General features: G+C 38.2%; 1 long non-coding RNA gene across 1 annotated transcript; it reads left to right on the top strand.

Annotated features, from left to right (window-relative positions):
• Nucleotides 1-3,257: 3,257 nt before the first annotated feature.
• Nucleotides 3,258-9,999, top strand: LOC118498532. The gene is made up of 3 exons (XR_004901015.1): nt 3,258-3,359; nt 4,834-4,836; nt 9,987-9,999. It is a non-coding gene; the product is annotated as an uncharacterized LOC118498532 (long non-coding RNA).
• Nucleotides 10,000-15,504: the final 5,505 nt, after the last annotated feature.

Here is a 15,504-nt window from a genome sequence, read left to right as displayed (position 1 = left end):
CTTGTGCTTTTGGTGTTATATCCAGACATTATCACCAAGACCAATGTCAGGAAGGTTTGTCCCTATTTTTTCTTTTTGTTTAAGTCCTTAATTCATTTTATGTTAATTTTTGTGTATCATGTAAGATGGGAATCCAATTCCATTCTTTTGGATGTAAACATCCAGTTTTCCCAACATCATTTGTTGAAGAGACTATTCTTTTCTCATTGTGTGTTTTTGTCACCCTTTTTGAATATCAATTGACTGTAAATACATGGTTTTATTTCGGGCTTTCTATTCTGTTCCATTGATCTATATATGTCTGTTTTTATGTGAGTACCACACTCATTTGATTACAATTACTTTATAATATAATTTGAAGTCACATTTAACATACTTTTTTTTTTTAAGATTTTATTTATTTATTTTTAGAGAGGGAAGGGAGAGAGATAGAGAGAGAGAAACATCAATGTGCGGTTGCTGGGGGTTATGGCCTGCAACCCAGGCATGTACCCTGGCTGGGAATCGAACCTGGGACACTTTGGTTCCCCGCCCGCACTCCATCCACTGAGCTACGCCAGCCAGGGCTTTAGCATACTTTTTATTGCATATGTAGTTACATGGAAAAATAATACAGAAGTTGTATCATTGGACCAAAGATAAAGAAGACTGTCCTTGCATTCATGGAGTTTACAGTCATTGGGACATAGTAAACAGAATACTGCAATCCAGTATAAGGGGGACTATGAGAGAAGCTTGAAGTGAGAGCAAGAGGCTTTGGTTGCCCACAAAATGTACAGCTAATTAAGAATGGAGTAGGGAAAATGTACAAGGGTATGTAGCTAATGGAGAAGGTAATGATGTCCAAGCCAAGTCAGCATGACCATTAAGAGTAAATCAAGCTAAAAATACAAGGCAAAGCATTTCAGGCAGAGGGCTCAGTATGTGCAAAACAGTGAGCTAAGTCTAAGAGACAATTGGGATGGAAATTATGGAAGTAACAAAACAAAGAAGAACTTCAATAGGATAGAAGAGTTAACTTTTAGTCCTAATATGATATCTTATCACTTCATTAAATGATTCATTTCAGGAGTTACCATGATATAAATGGCATATTTCCTTTACTTTGTAATTCATATATTTCTGAGAACCACTTGTGATTCCTGAATGTTTACTCTCAATTTCATCTGTTTGAAAAATTAATTTCAAATGGCCCACATTTCACAACCATCTATGTATGAGGATTAATATAGCATTATATGTTTAGTACTGAAATTGGCCCAACTTTGAGTTTTTCAAGATGACTCTCTTACCCACCCAGCCTGGGGCCAGCATGCCATAATAGTGGAAACTTGCAGCTTTCTGAATAATAGCACATGGCAACACTACTTAGGTAAGCATAGAGATCCCATAATTTTAAACTCATCTCTCCTCATCTAAAACACTTTCTGTGGTAGCCTAGTGACTTCAGAAATAAAGTTTAATTTTCTAGAAAAACAATTTAAATCATGGGACAAACTTACCCCAAATTAATATTTCTGGTTCCTTACCTTGCATTTTCTGTATTCTTCACACTTTGAGTGCGCCAGCCATGTCAGAATTCTTTACCATAGCCTAAATATGATTTGCAGAGTTTTAGCTTTACTCATGTATCTATTCCTCTACCTGGAGTTCCCTTCCTCACTGCACACAACCATGTGATGGCCCCCTTCTTTAATATTTATTATATCATCTCTCTTTGAGCCTATTGAATTTATTTCTAGTAGGAGCACTTATAACCTGTTGGGAAATGGTGATTAATACTGAGTTCAACAGAACTGTGTTCAAATTGAAGTTCTGCCATTTTTGCTAGCTGTGAAGCCATGCACCTGTTAATTAACCATTTTAAGCCTCTCTTCCCTCATCTGTAAAATTGGAATAAAGATAATACTCTTGGGCCCTGGCTGGCATAGCTCAGTGGATTGAGTGCAGGCTGTGAACCAAAGTGTCGCAGGTTCGATTCCCAGCCAGGGTACATGCTTGGGTTGCAGGTCATAATCCCCAACAACCGCACATTGGTGTTTCTCTCTCTCTCTCTGTCTCCCTCCCTTCCCTCTCTAAAAGTGAATAAATAAAATTCTTTAAAAAAAAGATAATACTCTTGTCATAGAGAATTGAATGACATAATTACCATGAAGTATTTGTAAGCACTCAATGAATGTTAGTACTTTCATTAGTATTTCTATAGTTGTCTCTCTTCATTCTTAGATTTGGATCTTCCACAACCATGTCTGGATGTAAATAGCACTTATCACCAGCCTTGTAAGTAGTGAAGACCCAATAAACAGTTGTTACAATTAGTTGATTTTAGCTAGCATCAGTTCCCTAGTGGGAAGCTACTCAAAAGTAGCTAGGGTCAGTTCCCTAGTGGATCAACAAATTTGTGAATAGATGAGGACTTGCACTTGTTCTTATCCAAACATATATCTAATTATAACCCAAACTTATGATTGTCTTAGGTTTCATTGCATTCTATAGATATGATTTTATCTGGGTGTCATGTGACTTATTTTGTGGTTTCAGATTATGAAATATAGGTTTTTGACTAAGAGAAGATTTGTAGGAAATTTCAAATTTCTGTCATTGGGTTCCAGTTTTGTTACTTTTTTCTATATTTAGAGTTCACTGAATGAAATAATATCTTAGTCACTGTTGAGTGGAAACCCATAGTCAAACTACAAATTAGAATAAAATACTAGCTTCTTGATATATTTGTTCAAAATGCAATTTCCCTCTGCTCCCATTATAATTTACTAAATAAGTACAGTCTAATTATATGTCAAATATTTTTTTCTTTTTGTAATACACTGAGATATTTTTCTACCATTTAGTGGTTATTTGGAATCTTGCCAACTAGGAATCATACCAACTGCTGAACATCCCACTCAGAGTCTCCTCAACACAAGAGGCTTAGGGAGTGTTGAAACATAGATCCATTAGGGCAGGATAATAATCAGAGGGAGCAATGTACAAATGGCTAACAGATGCTTAAGCACAGTTTCAAAAGAACAAAGTCACTTGTTTTAAATATATTAGTTGTGATATTCCAAAGCATTATTTAGATAAATGTCCGTAGTTCAGGGCATACTGTGTAGATCAGCACACCAATATAGCCCTGTATTAGAAATGCATGTTTTCACTTAAATTGTAGAAAGCAGAACAAAGACACAGATATTAAGATATTTTCAGTAGACTCTGACCCTGACACTGAGGTGGCATTTTTTAAAAATTAATTTTCAATTACAATTCACATTCAGTATTATTTTGTATCAGTTTCAGGTGTACAGCATAGTGGTTACACAATCATTTACTTCACAAAGTGCTCCCCCCTGATATTTCCAGTACCATACATTGTTATTATAGTATTGTGATGAGGCATTATTTTTTTAAGATTTTATTTATTTTAGAGAGGGAAGGGAGGGAGAAAGAGAGAGAGAGAGAGAGAGAGAGAGAAACATCAATGTACGGTTGCTGGGGGTCATGGCCTGCAACCCAGGCATGTACCCTGACTGGGAATCGAACCTATGACACTTTGGTTCGCAGCCTATGCTCAATCCACTGAGCTACGCCAGCCAGGGCTATGATGAGGCATTCTTGAAGGTCATTTTGAGAGGGCCTAAGCATAAGACTTTCAAATAGACTTTGAAGACTTTGAATAATCATGCCTGATTCATGTTGATTTTATAATGTTAATAATCAGTCATTTCTAAAGTTTTGTTGTAGATTGTATTTACTTCAAATTCCTTCTTTATGTTTATGTTGCAGAAGTGTCCTCTCAAATTTAAGATTGGGTAGGACTTCATGATTTCTCTTGGACAATAGAATCATGGAAGTAACCATGAGCCAGTTCCAAACCTAGGCCTTTAATAGGCTTGCATGTTTCCATTTGCTCTTGGACCCTGCTATTGTCAGAAGAACATGGTTCTTCTGCTCAGAATAGCCCACTGGATCCCAAAGGAAGATTAGAGAAAATTGGAGCAGATTTGCTACCACAGCAGAACTCAGCCTAGTTCAGCCAATCCCCAGGTGTGTGAGAAAGCACATCTAAGATAAGAAGAGTTATCTAGCTGAGCTCAACCCAGATAAACCAAACCCTAGATGTATGAAAAGCAAAACTAATATTGACAGACCTGTCCAGCAGAGTCCATCTTAGATTAGTTGATTCACAGTGTCATGAGCTAAAAAAAAATGGTTTATATAAGCCACTGAGATTTTATGGTTGTTTGCTACCTAGTATTAGTGTGGCCATAGTTAACTGATAAGTTGTATGCAGATGTATAAAATGTTTTGTAATATTATGTAGTAACAAGAACTCTATTATCATGGGTGAAAACCACATTTATGGAATCTTGCACAGATATATTTCCATTTCTTAGCCTGTCTACTTATCAAAACTGGAATCTAACTATATTTTCTGTTTTTTTTAAAGTGTATACTTTTTAAAATTTTTTTTAAGATTTTATTTATTTATTTTTAGAGAGGGAAGGGAGGGAGATAGAGAGAAAGAGAGAGAAACATCAATGTGCGGTTGCTGGGGGTTATGGCCTACAACCCAGGCATGTACCCTGGCTGGGAATTGAACCTGTGACACTTTGGTTCCCAGCCTGCGCTCAATCCACTGAGCTACACCAGCCAGGGCTCTAACTATATTTTCTAATAAAAGTGGATTGTCATGAATTAAACCAACAAAGTCTAAATTCAGAAAATCTGGGTCTAAATTTAGAAATCAATACTTATGCTTTATAAAATAACATGTTTAGATACCCAGTTATTTATATGAAAGTTATTCTTAAACACTGGGCCATGGTTTTTTAGGGAGTGGATGCATGGAATTTATTACAAATGATCCTATAAACCATAGTTATGTATATTTTTACTCACTAACATGTAATTAGTATTTCACATGAAAGAGCTGGGAATGACTATCATAGAGTATTTTATGTAAGGCAATGAATAGTCCAAATGTAAAATTATGAAAAAAAATTTATTCACAATAACACTAAAAGAAAACATTCTTAGGAACAAATTTGACAATAGAAGTACAAATCATGTACACTGAAAACTATAAAACATTGTTGAGGGAAATTAAAGAAGATTTAAATAAGTGGAGAGACAGTTCATGTTCATGGAGCCAATATTATTAAGATGACAAATTGATCTATAGATTCATTACAATCAAATTCTCAGCTGTTTTTTTTTTTTCACAAAAATTGACAAACTATTCCTAAAATCCAGACAGAAATGCAAGGGACCCAGAATAACCAAAATTATATTGAAGAAAAACAAAGTTGGTGGGCTCAAACTTCCCAATTCAAGAGTTACTATCAGGTTAATCTAGCAAAGACAGTGTAGTAGTGGTGTACAAACAGGCATATCAGTTAATGGAATGGAACTGAAATTCTTGAAATACTATTACATTTCCAGTTAATTGATGTTTGACAAAGTTGACAAGTCAATTTGATAGCGAATGATAGTCCCAAATAGTCCTGGGACAATTGGATAGCATATAAAAATGAATATATATCATTACCTCACACAATACCCAAAAGCAATTAAAAATCTATCATACCAAAATAGTTTTACGAGGTAAAACTATAAAAATTTTAGAAGAAAATCTTTGGGACCCTGAATTAGGCAAATTCTTAAATATGATACCAAATGCATGATCAGTTAAAGACTATGTTTATGAACTGGACTTTAAATAAAAGCCTGTGTGCTTTAATAGACAACATTAAGAAAATGAAAAGACAATCCACAAACTGAGAGAAAAATGTTTGCAAATCATATATCTATCTGTTGAAGGGCTGGTATTATGATTAATTAAAGAACTCTTAAAAATAAGAAATAAGATAATTCAATTAAGAAATGGGCAAAAGATTCAAATAGGAAATTCAGCAACAAATGATATATGGATGATGAATAAGTACATAAAATAATTCATAACATTATTACTCATTATGCAAATACAAATTTAAAAAACAACAACATACCACTAAAATGGCCATACCTTGTTCGTGGGAATGTTAACTTGCAGCCACTTTTAAAAACAGTTTGACAGTTTCTTAAATAGTTCATCATAAACATACCACACAACACAACAATTCTACTCCTATATAATGATTCAAGAGATAAAAACATGTTCCCACGAAGACTTTTGGGGGAATGTTTATAGAATCATTTTTAAATAACACTTATAAACTGGAATCAGTCCAAATATCAACTGGTAAAAGGACAAACAAAATGTGGTTTATTTATATGATACAATATATTCATCAAAGAAAGAAACTGCTGACACATTTTACAACATACATGAACCTCAAAAACAATAGTAAGTGGAAAAAGCCAAATGTAAAAGACTATATGTTGTATGATTTTTATATGCAATATCCAGAAAAGATAAATCTATAGCACTGGCTGGTATGGCTTAGTGGATTGAGCACCTGTTTGTGAACTAAAAGATCACAGGTTCAATTCTCAGTTAGGGCACATGCCTAGGTTGTGGGCCAGGTCCCCACTTGGGGGTGTGCAAGAGGCAACCACACTGATGTTTTTGTCCTTCTCTTTCTCCCTTTCTCCCCCTCTCTCTAAGAGATAAATAAAAAAAATTTAAAAAAGAAAAGATAAATTTATAGAGTCAGAAAAGAGTTCACTGGTTGTCTGGGGCTCAGCCTAGGAGTGGGCATTGACTCCACATGGACATGACGGAACTTGTTGGAGTGATAGAAATGTTCTAAAACTGGATCGTAGGGACAGTTGAACAACTTTGTGAATTTACTAAAAATCACTGAAATCTATACCTGCACTTAGAGGGGATGAATTACCTACAACAAAAGCTATTAAAAATGGCACATGAAAACATGTCATTATCTATGCTGCCACACCAAATCCAATTAAAACAACAAATAAATAAGACAAATATAAATCATAACCACAAAGAGAACATGAGAAAAGACTATAGCACAAGAGATAAACAAAAATTTGAAAGCTATGCCATGGGTGGAAGATTGGTAAATGACTTATCAGAACATAAAGAACTGAACTCTAAGTAGCAAAAGAGGAGAATAATGACAAGAATTGAGCTAAACTTTTGTTGTCAAACATAAGCAAATATTGCTTGAAGGCCCCAAGTACCACAGAAAAGCATGAGTGAACTTGAGGTAATAAGGAATGCTTAAGGACTGGTTAAAAATCTAAATAAAATGTTGCTAGACTCCCTGGTCTCCAATACCAACACATGTAGCTTCATGTCTATCCTAACAAATTAAGAAATATGAGGTTTATTTTCTGGACAAATTGTATATACTAAAGAGGTTCTAGACTGCATATTCTGATATTTATTTAATCTTATATAAACTTAAAATATTCCCCATTAATTTAATGTCACAAAAACTAATGGTTAATTTTTAGGATGTGAATGAAATTTACTGTTCAGTAGAAATAGAAAAAAAAAACTTTCTGTGACTAAAGAAATAGTGAATGTATCAAATCAACAAACAAGCACTGATGAGGATGTGGACAAAAGGGAAACCTCATGCACCTTTGGTGGGAATGCAGACTGGTGCAGCCACTGTGGAAAACAGTATGGAAACAATTTCCTCACAAAATTAAAAAAGGAATTGCCTTATGACCCAATGATTCCACTTATGGGAATATATTTGAAGAAACCCAGAACACTGATTTGAAAGAATATATGCAACCTTATGTTTATTGCAGTGATATTAACAATATCCAAGAAATGGAAACAGCCCAAATGTCCATCAGTAGATGAGTGGATAAAAAATCTGTGGTACATTTACATAATGGAATGATACTCAGCTGTAAGAAAGACAGATATCTTACCATTTGGGACAGCATGGATGGACCTGGAGAGTATTATGCTAAGTGAAACAAGCCAGGTGGTGAAAGACAAATGCCATATGATTTCACTCATATGTGGAATCTAATAAACAAATTGAACTAACAAGGAAAATGGGAACAGACTCATAGATACAGAGCAGGATAACAGCTATGAGGGGGAGGGTGGACTGTGGAGGGTTTGAGCAAAAAGGAAAAAGGACTCATGGACATGGGCAACAGTGTGGTGATTGCTGGGGGGAGGAGGGTAAAACTGGACTAAATGGTAATGGAAGAAAATAGAATACATTTTTTTAAATATTAAAAATTATTTGGTAATATCATTTATTTCTTTTATACAATTTTCTTGCAGGATCATATGTTTATTTTCCCTGATAAGCACATAATTAATTTTAAATTCCACAGTAAATTTAATTGTTTTAAAAGTTGTGTTTAGTATACAGAATAGGGGGAAATGAGCATTTGTGTAATATTGAGTCTTCATATTCAGTAATGTGGCATGAGACTTCATTTATTCTTCTTCCGTTGTTTCTTTAAATAAGGTCTTGTGAGATTTTGGTGTATTTTAAATATTTGTTAATCATTTATTTTTAGAATTAAAAACTTCTTTGGTGTTTTCTTCCTGTTCCCATCCTCACTATATGATTCTCATCTTCACTCAAATTTGTATTTAGTGGTCTTCTGTTAATAGCCACTTCCCTGGCTTACCTAATAAATATACCATGCATCTTTTGCCAAAATAGAAAATGAACAGATATACAGAAAAATACAAAAGGAGGGAAAATGGTGATATAAATGAATATCCAAGAAAACTGTGGTTGTACTTTAGTGCTTTAGAGAGGATCCTTGAAGAGAGTTTGACTCATTGATTTAATAAAGTAGTTTAATTGATTCTCAGGGTTTAATGTAATAGATTGTTAGCTCCTGTCTCCAGGCAGTGGTTATTATAAGCCTGGCATTTCACTTAGATGATGAGGAAAAACTCCCTTCAGCAACCTGAAAAGCCATTTAGGCTGAGGATAGAGATTGTACCACTCAGTGTGAAAGTATTAGTGAAAAGTAATCACGGTTTTCATCAGAGGTATCATTCTCATTAATGAGTTTGAAATCCTAATGGGATTGTACTGCATTATGTGTTTGAGAGTGTGCATGTGCTTTTTAATTTAATTTAATTTTTCATATTTATGGGGGTAACATTGGTTAATAAAATTATATAGGTTTCAGGTGTATGAATCTATAATACTTTATCTGTACATTGTATTGTGTGTTCACCATCCCATGTCAAGTCTCTTTCTGTCACCATTTATTCCTCCTTTACCCTCTTATACCTAACCCCATCCACTTTTCCCTTTGGTAATCACATAACTGTTGTCTGTGTCCATGAGGTTTCTTTACTTCTTAAAGATTTTATTTATTTATTTTTAGACAGAGGAGAAGGTAGGGAGAAAAAGAGGGAGAGACACATCACTGTGTGGTTGTTTCTTACATGCCCCTCACTGGGGACTTGACTGTCAACCCAGGCATGTGCCCTGACAGGGAATTGAACCAGCGACCCTGTGGTTCACAGGCTGGCACTCAATCCACTGAGCCACATCAGCTGGAGCTGTTTGTTGTTTCTTTATGTTCCAAATCATTGGTGTGATTTTTGGCTTCATCCATTCTACTGTTGTTTCCCTGTAAATTGTTCTTTGTTTCAATTAGTGTATCCTTCATTTCTGACTGAATCATTTTTATGTTGTTGAGGTCCTCACTAAATTTTTTGAGCATCCTTATAACCTTTGCTTTGAACTCTACATCCATTAGATTGCTTGTGTACATTTTGTTTAGTTCTTTTTCTGGAATTTTGTTTTTCTCTTTCATTTGGGGCATTTTTCTTTGTCTCCTCATTTTGGTAGCCTCCCTGTGTTTGTTTCTGATGTTAGGTAGAGCTGCTATGTTTCCCTGACTTTCTAGAATGAATGATGGTGTCCTGTACAGTCCAGTGGCACAGCCTCACTTTTCACTCAATTTGGGCACCTCATGTGTACCATCCCAGTGTCTATTGTATGTACCTTCCAGTTGTAGCTGAGCCTTGATTGCTGTTTGCATGTCAATGGGAGGGATTTACCCCTAAGCCCATCTGGCACAAGGATTCACTGTGACCATTGTGAAGGATCAACTCTGCAGGGTGGCCCATCCCACAGAGCAGGGCCTGCTTCAGCAAGGTTCTGATGCCCACTGAGTTTACTTCTTGAGTGTGTCACTTGTGGAGGTATTTGGAGGGTGTGTCAATGTGGTCTGAATCTGTTCACTGGGTGCACTGGCTCTGGGGTCTCCTGGTAGGTGCAGGACAAGTAGGTGCAGCACAAGTTCAGCAGCTGCCTGTGCCTTGTCTAAGGCCATTCTGCATGAGCTGCAAAGTGATTGGCAGATGGCTACTTCTTGTTCTGCAGTTGGAGGTAACCAGGAGATGCTGAGCTGTGAACCAAGTAACTGCTGCTAGTGCCAGGTCTGGGGCCACTTAGCAAGAGGTATGGGAACACAGGCCAGATGCTTCTTGTTTGAGAGATTAGGAAAGTCTGAAGCATGAGCAAAGACAGGACACTCCTATGGAAAATCCAATGAAAATAGCTTGGGTGCATCTGAAAGTTTGGTGGGGCAGGGTCTCAGGGAATCCCAAGGGCAGGGCTAACAGTGATAAGTTGATGGAGACTCAGATATGGCATCTCGCTGCTGGCTCTGTGTGGAGAGGGTTTATCAAAGGGACTATGGCCTGTGCCGGCACATCTGTCTGGGAGAAAGCTTCCCCCCCAACTATTTCCCTCATGCCAGACAGATCAGCTCCACCCTGTATGTCCCTAGTGCCTTTCTAGCTGCTACTCCAGTGCTGGAGCTTAGAGGGAGTAAGCCTGTGTATGGCTCATTTAAAAGCAACTTCCTGGGACTCCAGAAGCTCTTCAGTCTCACTTAGCCACAATGCCTGCTGATTTTTACATATAGAACTTATGGGGACTTCCTGACACTAGAATCCTGGCCTCAGGGGTCTCATTTGGGCTGGGGCCCAACATTCCTCATGGGGAACCTCTGAAGCTGAGATATTCTTCCTAATTTTTGTCTGCTACACATGAGTGTGCAACCAGCCCGTTCTGCCTCTCTGCCCCTCCTATCAGTCTCAAAGTGGCTTCATATATATACAATATATATTTTATTGATTATGCTACTATAGTTTTTCTCCCTCTGTCCCCCTCTACCTGGTACCCCCATTCCCTCCAGCAATACCCCCTTATTTCATGTCCGGGGACATACATATGAATTCTTTGGCTACTCCATTTCCTATACTGCTCTTAACATCTTGCTGTCTAACCTGTACCTACCAATTTGTACTTCTTAATCCCTACACCTTTTCCCCCATTCTCCCCCTTCTCCCTCCCAACTGATAATCCTCCAAATGATGTCCATATCTATGATTCTGTTTCTGTTCTGCTTGTTTGCTTAGTTTGTTGTTTTAGATTCAATTTTTTTCTTTTTCCTCCCCTTGTTTCTCCATTTTTAATATATTGTATTGATTATGCTAGTACAGTTGTCCCATTTCCCCCCTTCACTCCCCTCCACCATGTACAACCTCTCCCACCCACATTTCCCCCCTTTAGTTCATGTCCATGTGTCTTAAGTTCTTTAGCTTCTACATTTCCCATACCATTCTTACCCTCCCCCTGTCTATTTTCTATATACCATCTATGCTACTTATTCTCTGTACCTTTTCCCCCTCTTTCCTCCTCCCACTCCCCTGTTGCTAACCCTCCATGTGATCTTCATTTCTGTCGTTCTGTTTCTACTCTAGTTGATTGCTTAGTTTGTTTTTCTTTTTGGGATGGTTGTTATAATTGTGAGTTTGCTGTCATTTTACGATACATGTTTTTTATCTTCGTTTTCTAGATAAGTCCCTTTAACATTTCATATAATAAGGGCTTGGTGATGATGAACTCCTTGAACTTGACCTTATCTGAGAAGCACTTTATCTGCCCTTCCATTCTAAATGAAAGCTTTGCTGGCTAGAGCAATGATGGGAGTAGGTCCTTGCCTTTCATGACTTAGAATATTTCTTTCCAGCCCCTTCTTCCTGTAAGGTCTCTTTTGAGAAATCAGCTGGAAGTCTGATGGGACCTCCTTTGTAGGTGACTGTCCCCTTATCTCTTGCTGCTGCTAGGATTCTCTCCATTTTTACCTTGGCTAATGTAATTATGATGTGCCTTGGTGTGTTCCTTCTTGGGTCCAACCTCTTTGGGACTCGGAGCTTCCTGGACTTTCTGGAAGTCTATTTCCATTGCCAGATTAGGGAAATTGTCCTTTATTATTTGTTCAAGTGAGTTTTCCACTTGTTGCTCTTCCTCTTCCCTTTCCAGTACCCCTATAATTCAGATGTTGGAATGTTTAAAGATGTCCTGGAGGTTCCTAAGCTTCTCCTCATTTTCTTGAATTCTTAATTCTCCATTCTTTTCTGTTTGTTTGTTTGTTTCTTTCTTCCTTCTGGTCCACTCTATTGATATGAGTCCCAGTTTCCTTTCCATCACTATTGGTTCCCTCTGCATTTTCCTTTATTTCTCTTATTGTAGTCTTCATTTGTTTTTCATCTAATTTGTGACCAAATTCAACCAATTCTGTGAGCATCCTGATCATCAACAGTGCTTTGAACTGTGCATCTGATTGGTTTGCTATCTCTTGGTTGCTTAAAAGTATTGGCTATGGGGCTTTGATTTGTACTTCCATTTGAGCCTTTTTTTTTTTTTTTTTGGTCTGGTCATGCCTGTTACACATGAGGGGTGGAGCATTAGGTGTTCTCCAGGGCGGGACAACCCAGTTGCTGTGTTGTGACATTTATGTGGGGGCAGGGTCCGAGAGAAAACAATGGCGCTTGCCCCTCTCTCCATTGGATTTCAGTCCCTTCCACAGCTTCCCCCATACTAACAGGGCCTTTCTGGTGCTGATTCCGTGTGAGTGGGCTTGTGTACATTCTGGACCCTGTGGGTCTCTCCAACGCACTCTCCTGTGAGGCTGGGAGTCTCTCCCTGCACCTCAACTCCCACAGGTGTTTTCAGTCAGTGTCCTGAGGCTCTATTTCCAGGTGCTGGGACCCTGGGTTGCGCAGTCTGTCTCACTGCCCAATTTTGCCTGGTTTATCTGCACGAGAATGTGGCCCAGACAGCCAGGCGCCTTGTGCGCAGTGCCTCGCTTCACAGTCGCTGCCTCGCTGGGTCTGCCAGCTGCCTGGCCCGCTGTGGTCTTGAGCTCAGGATGCCTTACACACCTGGTGCCACCACTTTTTGTGCAGCGACCTCTCTCTGTCCGGCTGCCTGACTCCGCCCCTCCTACCAGTCTGGACAAATGTGTATATTTTAACTCCTTGGTTGTCCGACTTCCATACAGTTCAATTTTCTGTCAGATCTGGTTATCTTGTTTCTAAATTGTTGCTGACCTTATTTTGGTTGCGTGAGGAGGCACAGTGTGTCTACCTATGCCTCCATCTTGGCTGGAGGTCTAGATTCAATTGTTGATAGTTGTAAATTTATTAGCATTTTAATGTTTGTACTTTTGATCTTCTTTTTCTTAAATAAGTCCCTTTAACATTTCATATAATAAGGCCATGGTGATGATGAACTCTTTTAGCTTTACCTTTTTTTGGGAAGCATTTTATCTGCCCTTCAATTCTAAATGATAACTTTGCAGAATGGAGTAATCTAGGTTGTAGGTCTTTGCTTTTCATTGCTTTCAATACTTCTTGCCAGTACCTTCTAGTGTAAGGTTTCTTTTGAGAAATCGGCTGACAGACTTACGGGAACTCCCCTGTAGGGTACCTAACTTCTTTTCTCTTGCAGCTTTTTAGGTTCTCTCTTTATCTTTAACCTTTAGCATTTTAATTATGATGTGTTAAGGGGCCATCTTAACACATGGGCCATCTTGTTTGGAACTCTCTGTGCTTCTGGATTTATATGTCAATTTCCTTCACCAAATTAGGGGATTTTCTTTCATTATTTTTCAAATAACTTTTCAATTTCTTGTTCTGTTCCTTCTCCTTCTGGCACCCTTATTATTCAAATGTTGGTACATTTGAAGTTGTCTCAGAGGCTCCTTAACATATCCTTGTTTTTTGGATTCTTTTTTCTTCTCACTGTTCTGATTGAATGCTTTTATTTTCTTCCCTATGTTCAGAATCATTGATTTGATTCTTGGCTTCAACCACTCCATTGTTGGTTCCCTGTAAATTTTTCTTTATTTCATTTAGTGTAACCTTCATTCTGCCTGGGTCTTTTTTTATGCTGTTGAAGTACCCAATGAGTTCCTTGAGCATCCTAATAACTAGTGTTTTGAACTCTGCTTCTGATAGATTGCTTATGTCCATTTTATTTATTTCTTTTTCCAGAATTTTGTTTTTTTCTTTCATTTGGGATATTTTTATTTGTCTCCTCAATTTGGCAGCCCCCCATGTATGTTTCTGTGTATTGGGAAGAGCTGCTTTGACTCCCTGTTTTAGTAGTGTGGCCTATTGTAGAAAAGCACACCAGTAAGTTGGATGGGGCAGAGTCTTAGGTAATCGTCACAGCAAGGCAACCCTTGTGAACCAGGTTGATGGAGTCTCCAATATGGTGTTGCCACTTTATGGCTCTGTGTGGGGGAGGGCTCAGAACAGGGATAGTGCTTCTGCCTGGCTTCTGTAGTTTTGTCAGGGAAGTAGCTGCCCCTGGCACTTGTCTTGATGCCAGACATTTCAGTTTTTCCCCATATCCCTCTGGGGCTCTTCCAGCTGCTTCCTAGGTGCTGGAGCCCAGAGGGAGTGTGTCTACGTGAGTCCCAAATCCATTGTGGGCTCTTTAAGAGCCAACTTCTGTGAATCCTGCAATTTTTTCTGCCACCCAACCTCCACTGGTTTTTATAGCCAGAAGTAATAGAGACTTATCTTCCTGACACTGTAACTCTGGGCTGGGTGGTCTGGTGTCGGGCTGGGATCCCTCGCTCTAGAGGTATTCTTCCCAATTTTTATTCACCACACATGGGTATGGGACCACCCAATCTGCATCTCCATGTCTCTGTGCCTCTGCGTGTTTCTTCCTCTCCTACCTGTCTGGATGAATGTGACTTCTTTAATTCCTTGGTTTTCGAGCTTCCATCAGGTTCAATTTTTTGGATGATTCTGAGTGATAGTTGTTTTGTTGTTTAGTTTTAATTTTTGCTGTGGTTGTGTAAGGAGGTGAGTGGTATTTACCTACATCTCCATTTTGACCGGAAATCACACCTCTGCTTAGGAGTCTAGGTAAGAATGGAAGCCATCCCTGACCTCCAGTAGAGTAGGGATAGGCAGAGGCTTGGGCACTATGGAGGGGTGGGGAAGCAGGCATTATGGAGAATGGGGTATGTGCAACATGGGGCTACAAACAAGATATAGGCCATATCATTTGCACCCTCTTCTTTATATTCTTAGTTGTAGGACTTCTCTTTAGCTGGATTTCAGGTGGTTCTGAATGGTGGTTGTTCTGCAGTTTAGTTGTAATTTTGATGTTATTATGAGAGGATGTGAGTACCACATTTACCTACACCACCATCTTTACTGGAAGCTGAGAAAACAGTTCTTAAAGTAGCTTCTCACACTAAGACAATAAA

The sequence above is a fragment of the Phyllostomus discolor genome, chromosome X (assembly GCF_004126475.2).
Source record: "Phyllostomus discolor isolate MPI-MPIP mPhyDis1 chromosome X, mPhyDis1.pri.v3, whole genome shotgun sequence".
NCBI lineage: Eukaryota > Metazoa > Chordata > Mammalia > Chiroptera > Phyllostomidae > Phyllostomus > Phyllostomus discolor.
This window is presented reverse-complemented; position numbering and strand designations above follow the sequence as displayed.